Below are 7154 nucleotides of genomic sequence, written 5' to 3'. Positions count from 1 at the left end.
ACTGGCTATTTTATCCAGATCCGAGATGACGGCCAGGGGCATAACTATAATAGGGCAAGGGGAGACAGTTGTCTGGGGGCCCACTGTCTTGGGGGCCCCCCCCGGAGGCAAGTCATATGACTGACTCCCCCAGCTGCGCACCCGCCCAGGCTTCCTTCTGTTGTATTCATCCTCCAAAACTGATGTGAGTGTTAAGACCTGGAGCTACCAGAACAGCATGTCTTTCTCTAGTACCATGAAATGACTTGCATCGTCCACAATTTACAAAACCTTTTAAAAAGTAATTTAGGGTGATGTTCTGTTGTAGCACATAGGTGTGTGTGTGTGTGTGTGTGTGTGTGTGTGTGTGTGTGTGTGTGTAAATTTTACTGTGCTTTTTGTTACCACTATTCAGCCTCATTTAAGATTTCTTTACTTCATGAGCTGAGCTTCAGTGAGGGGGGAGCATTTTAAAATCTTGTCTCTGGGCCCACTCCAACCTTGCTACACCCCTGATGACGGCTGATTTAAGCCCACCTGGCTGTCAGGGAGATGGGGGCGATGGACAGCCAAGGTCCAAACAGAGACTGACTGGACATATCTAGCAGAAAATGGCATAGCCCACCATCAGCCTGTAGCGCTGGTGCCTGCTAGAGATTCTGGGGTGGGGATCATCGGAGTCCTATTCCACTGCCAAGCAGGAAAGTGGAGGGACATGTGAGTTAGAGACAGACTAATGACTTTTTTTGTTATACATGAGGGGCATATATCATTGCTACAGTAACTTGACAACAAGTTAGTTGCCACTTCTCATGGGATGCCCTCCCCACAAAGATCTGAAGTGCTATTTAAGGTCCCTGTAGTACAGTCCTTATTTTGAGACACCCCCCCCAACACAAAAAAAGTCAAATGTATAATCATGTTGTGTACACTACAAATCAGATCCATAGATCAGGCAGGCACCAATCTGGTGGTCTACAAAATTCCAATTGTTTCACAACATTCCAACAGAACATCCCTTTGTTTCTTAGAGTCACACATGCATGTCAGCCTATAGCTTCACAAAACACCAGCTCTAACATTTTCAGTCTCACATATGTAAATACTGGTCCATTCACGTTGTTGTGTGAGGAGGACCATAAAACAATAAGGGCTATTCTGGAAATAGAAATGATGTAGCGGGGTGTGTGTGTGTGTGTGTGTGTGTGTGAGAGAGAGAGAGAGAGAGAGAGAGAATGAATAGTAACAGTAGTTTACCCTTTGTCATAACAAAAGACTTAAATAGATATGGAATACACTGAAATCAGGGGCGTAACTATAATAGGGCAAAGGGAGACAGTTGTCTGGGGGCCCCACGCTTTGGGGGGCCCCCCAGAGGCAAGTCATATGACTGACTCCCCCAGCCGCGCACCCGCCCGGGCTTCCTTCAGTTGTATTCATCCTCCGAAATTGATGTGAGTGTTAAGACTTGGAGCTACCAGATCAGCATGTCTTTCTCTAGTACCATTAAATGACTTGCTTCATCCACAATTTACAAAACCTTTTAAAAAAATAATTTAGGATGATGTTCTATTGTGGCACATAGGCTTTTTATATATATTGAGCTGAGCTTCAGTGGCGGGGTGGGTGGGGGGTTTTGAGCACGTGTGGGGCTTGTTTCTTTCACACTATGCTGGCTGGTCTGGGAGGTGTTTCTTGTATTAAGTACATCTTGCTACGCCCCTGACTGAAATTGTAAGCAGCCATGTCAGTCCAGGAAAGGCAAAACAAAATAGTAGGATAATACTTTTTTTTCAAAACAATTGAAATAGCCGAAGGTAGTGAGCAAGAATTCAAGTTCCCCAAAGCATTTATTTATTCAGGCTCGATTTTAAGCAAAAATGCATATGCACAGAAATAGGGGAAGTGGGGTGGGGGTGGGGATGAAAAAGCCCTCATCTGGAGTCTGTAATAGTCTTACAGCTGAATGCAGGAAGTGTTATGCAGAAGTGCAACCAGGCAGGGAGCTTTTATGACGCAGAAGAGAGTTGGTTTCTTCCACCGCCACCCCTTTCAGGCTATTCATATCGTGCCATACATGACTATGACAGGTAAGGTTGGAGAGGCAAGATAGTAACGTTCTTCTGGGCTATTAACTTTCTAAGCAATCTTGCCTGATCACCTAAACCTAGTTCTTTCTCATCTCACATGAGAAAAACAAGAGACTGTTTATAAGGCTGGCCTATCTTACCAGGCTATTGTAAGGTTTGTTGAAATGATGTAAAGAAAGTACTTTAAATGCAATACTCAGATAGGCCAGCACTATTATATCTCTATTGCTAAGGAGCTGAGGTTGAAAAAATAGTGGGCTTGCATCTCATAGGGCTCGTGGCTAAGGCAGGATTTGAACCAGGAATTTTCCAGAGCACTGCTCATACTCTTAAGCTACTACGCTACACCAGCTCTACATGACTGGCTGCAGATTTCCATTTGAGCCTTCCTGTCCATTAAGAACTCCTATGGGAAATGTTGTTCTATTTGGAAATAAGAGTCATTAAAAGCCTCGCTCTACAATCTAAATAATAAGATCACTGAATTCTAGAGCTGGACAGTAGCTGAATATTGCCTAGTAGGCCAATGTTCTGCACACCACTACCATGAGATAGACAGAGAAAACGGGAGTCCAAAGTGCTAGAAATACTTGGAAAGACAAAAAATTACACAACAATGCACACCCAAATGATTGAAGCAAGTGAACTATACAAGACATCATTCAGGGGTATGCAGGAAAACAAACAAACAAAAACGTGCCAGACAATCTGACTGAGTGAAAAAGAGAATTCTTCCCCAACACTGCAGATACTTAGAGTCATAGAACAAGCTAACTTTTAAAAATATTAGATCAACTTTGATGGAGAAGGAGTTTGATGTAAAGGCAAATCTTACAGCATCATAAAATCACACACAGTTGATTAGAACACAAGAGAAAAATTAGTGACATATTGGAAGAGTCTCTCACTAGTGCATCAAATTATACCTCCGCAATTCTGTGCCTTGTGCCACCAATTCAGTTTCACAATACATACCTCCAGTATTTATGAGAAATAAATATTGGCTGACATATAGAGCAAGGATGCACCAGTGTAGCAAGAGAGCAGCTTAACAGAACTTCCCAACTAACTTCACCGGTGCAGCAGGGAAGCAGTCGTTTCTGACAACTTCCCCTTCCCCAGGAGCATTCCCAGATGGGGCTTTTAGCTTGCTTCTCCACTGGAATGGAGGGTGTGCATTCAGCTGGATCTACGCCAAAGTCCATGTGAGATATTGGGGAGCACTTCACACACAATTTGGGTTTTTCATTGCATGTTAGAGCCTAGGCCGATTTATGTCCGGGGTAAAAACATCCACTTTTTGCATCATTTGGGAGGTGGGGGCCAATTCAAACTCAGCCTTGCAGTAAACAAGTATGGTAAAGCCCGCTGTCTGGGAAAGCTCCAGGAAACCCTCTGTGCCACCTGTAAATATGTTCCCAAGGACTCAGGGACATTTCTTCTGGTGGCATTGAGAACTTCCTGGGGGAGAGGAGGGTGAAAAATTACTGCTTCGCCACTGCACTGGTGCAATTAGTTGGGAAGTTCTGTTAGTCTGTTCTCTTGCTGCCCCAGTGCACTCTTGCTCTATATGTCAGCCACTAACTATACTGTCAAACATTTCAGATTCAATATCAGCCTCAGCGTAGCTCACATTGTCAGCCTCAGAGAAGCCCAATGCTATTCAGTTGTTCATCCTGAGCCAACAACCCTTCTTTACATGGAAAATCAGAGTGTGATCACCACTCTGAGCCTCTGAGGTCATTTTCACAACCTTGCTGGGGAGGGAGGATTGGTGGGGATGCAGGCTCCTGCCTGCCTGCCTCCCCACACACGAACTCCCTTACCTGACTGCTCTGCCACTCACCCAACCTGCAAGCAGCGCCGCGGTGAGGGGCAGAGCTGGAAGCTGGAGCAGGAAATCCTCTGGCATCCCACAATTCACTGCGCCAGGAGTGTGGTGCATTGGGTGATTCCACCTGCTGCTGTGCGCTCTTGGGATAGAAGGGTGCGTCCATACTGTTCTACCCCATCATTAGCCTGGGTAAAAAAAAAACGGGCAACCCTGTCGTGGAGTGCTGGGATCAGGACCTATCCCAGCTCTTCTCATGACTGGGCTATAGGGCTGTCCTACCTAGGTATAGCTGGTCATGAGAACAGCCTTTCTGTCATCTTGGGCTTTCTCAAGTGACTGGGTTTTTGGAGAGAATTCTGGATTCCTCGATCCAGTATAGTGTGATATATTGTATCAGTTGTTCAGAGAAGAAACACCAAGAGGCATCCAGTCTTTCAAGAGGCATCCAGTCTTTCTTTCACTCTATAGGCTCTTCTTGCAGATCACTTTAGCCTGTGATTAAGCCTGTAACCATATAACAAAACACATCTTGTTCCAGATTATCTCAAAGTAAACAGGTCATATAAACATAGGAAGAGAAGCCACAAAAGACAATTGAAGAAGTGCAAAGGATCTTAAATATACATGTGGAAGATCGAATGTCCATGAACACCTGTGGCTACATTTTACAGGTTAGATAGGGTTACATATAGGAAGCCTACATTTCAGGAGTTGTTTATGTATTTAATAGATTTGTATTCTGCTTTTCATTAGAAACAGTGTTGACTGAATATGCTATTTTGACTCAGTGCTGTGAAGGAAAAATGTGTTTGCCCCTAAGTTCTTTGGTGAACAAAATTCAAGGCCATCTTTTTTAGTCTGCTTATCTAGGAAACACTCATGAACTCAGTCCCAAGGAACAGAGGTGCTCCTCAAACTAGGATGTGATATTGAACAGACCCTGGGGCAGGATGGCGAAGCAGGGGCATAGCAAGGTTGGAGTGGGCCCAGAGACAAGATTCTAAAATGCCGCCCCCCTCACTGAAGTTCAGCTCGTGAAGTAAAGAATTTTTAAATGAGGTTGAATAGTGGTAACAAAAAGCATAGTAAAATTGTGGCACGTATAACCTATGTGCCACAATAGAACATCATCCAAAATTATTTTTTTAAGGGGTTGTAAATTGTGGACGATGCGAGTCATTTCATGGTACTAGAGAAAGACATGCTGTTCTGGTAGCTCCAGGTCTTAACACTCACATCCATTTCGGAGGATGAATACAACTTAAGGAAACCCGGGCGGGTGTGCGGCTGTTGGAGATGAACTTCCAGTGCATCAACCTTTTGCACCAACTGTCCTAATGAACACTAGGGGCATTGGGAGTAGAGACAGTGAGTCAGGGTCTCCCTATCTATCCCTACTCTATGACCCCTGAACTGACTCTGCAGCACTTCCTGTGCTGAGTTACAATCCTTCCTTTCCTTCTAGAGAGCAGGTGGAAACTTCTCTCTCTCTCCTTACCTATCCACTATGGAGTCCTTTAGATTAGAGATAGGTCTTTCCTATCTAAGTGTATTTAACCAATAAATATTTAGTGTTTAGTCCTACAAGGATCTCCATGTCTTTTCTTTAAATAGCTGCAATATCCAAACCATCCTCTGCTACCTACTCTGTAACTGGAGTGTGTGCTCATTCCTTAGTGCTCTGCTGTTTTACCTATTGTGGGTAAAAAATCAACAAACTCTAACAGCAGCTGGGGGAGTCAGTCATGTGACTTGCCTCTGGGCCCCCCCCAAGGCAGTGGGCCCCCAGACAATGTCTCCCTTGCTCTATTATAGTTACATATGGCAGATAGTTATAGTTATAGTTATAGTTATAGTTATAGTTATAGTTATAGTTATAGTTATAGTTATAGTTATAGTTATAGTTATAGTTATATATGGCAGATAGGTGGAGTTTTCTGGCTCTACCCAGCTACTTAATTATTACCACCACCTTTCCCTGTACGCATTCAATTTACATTTCACATAGAGGGTCAGTGGAGGCTGCTTCGATGGATCACTGGGAGTCTGTTGCTCAGAGTCCTGAGCAGCAACAAACAAGTGAATGTGAGAAAGAATAACATTTAGAAGGGGCCTGGAAGCCAGAAATAAGCAAGCAGAGCAAAAAGCAGAGATGCAGAATCATAAGCATCTGGACAACCAGTGGACCATTTAGTGTCTAATAAAGGTAAAGTGTGCTGTCAAGTCAATTTACTCCTAGCGCCCATAGAGCCCTGTGGTTTTCTTTTGATAGAATACAGGAGGGGTTTACCTCCCACACAGTATGAGATGATGCCTTTCAGCATCTTCCTTGATCACTGCTCCCCTATACAGGTGTTTCCCATCTGGGAAAGATGCCAGCGGGGATTCGAACCGGCATCCTTCTCTTTTGCCTTGCTCTAAACAGGATGGATATCTGCACCTAAAACATCCTTGGCAGTAGGTTGTTAAAAACACTAGACCAGTGTTTCTCAACCTTTTTGGAGTCAAGGACCGCTAAATTCTTCGTGCAGAGTTTCAAGGACCGCTACATTCTTCATGCGCAGTTTCCCGGACCGGCAGTTAGTAAAGGGGTTTCAAATCTATCTATCTATCTATCTATCTATCTATCTATCTATCTATCTATCTATCTATCTATCAGACTTCTATACTGCCCAAAACTTGCATCTCTGGGCAGTTTACAATTAAAATAATATAAGCATTAAAATAATTAAATTTGGAATCTTTTGCAAACATGGAATATTAGGGGTTCTCAACCTTGGGTCCCCAGATGTTGGTGGACTTAAACTCCCATAACCCCCAACCACAATGGCATTTGGCCATTATGGCTGGGGATTATGGGAGTAGAAGTCTACCAACGTCTGGATACCCAAGGTTGAGAACCCCTGAATCTAAAAGCCTGGGTGAACAAATTTGTCTCCAGTATGTCTTCAGTATGTGTGGGGTGGGGGTGGAGGTGCTTGTGATTACTCAATGGAGAGGGGATGTTGGGCCATTAGAAAAATTCAAAAGCTACATGGGGGCAATGAAAACAACGCACAAGCAAGCTTTTGAATCCCCCAAAATGCTTCATCAGGCTGGATGTCAAGCAAAGCAAAAAGGAGGTGAGGAGAGGAGAGCAGGGTAAGCTCAGTAGAGCCGGAAATCTACAGTTTAACCCTCTCATGATGGAGGTGGAGTTTTAGCAGGAGTTGTGTAGTCGCAGGGCAGGATCCAGACAACGTTAGTCACGA

This window comes from Hemicordylus capensis, chromosome 2 (assembly GCF_027244095.1).
Source record: "Hemicordylus capensis ecotype Gifberg chromosome 2, rHemCap1.1.pri, whole genome shotgun sequence".
In the NCBI taxonomy this organism is placed as follows: Eukaryota; Metazoa; Chordata; class Lepidosauria; order Squamata; family Cordylidae; genus Hemicordylus; species Hemicordylus capensis.
Note: the sequence above shows the minus strand (reverse complement) of the source record.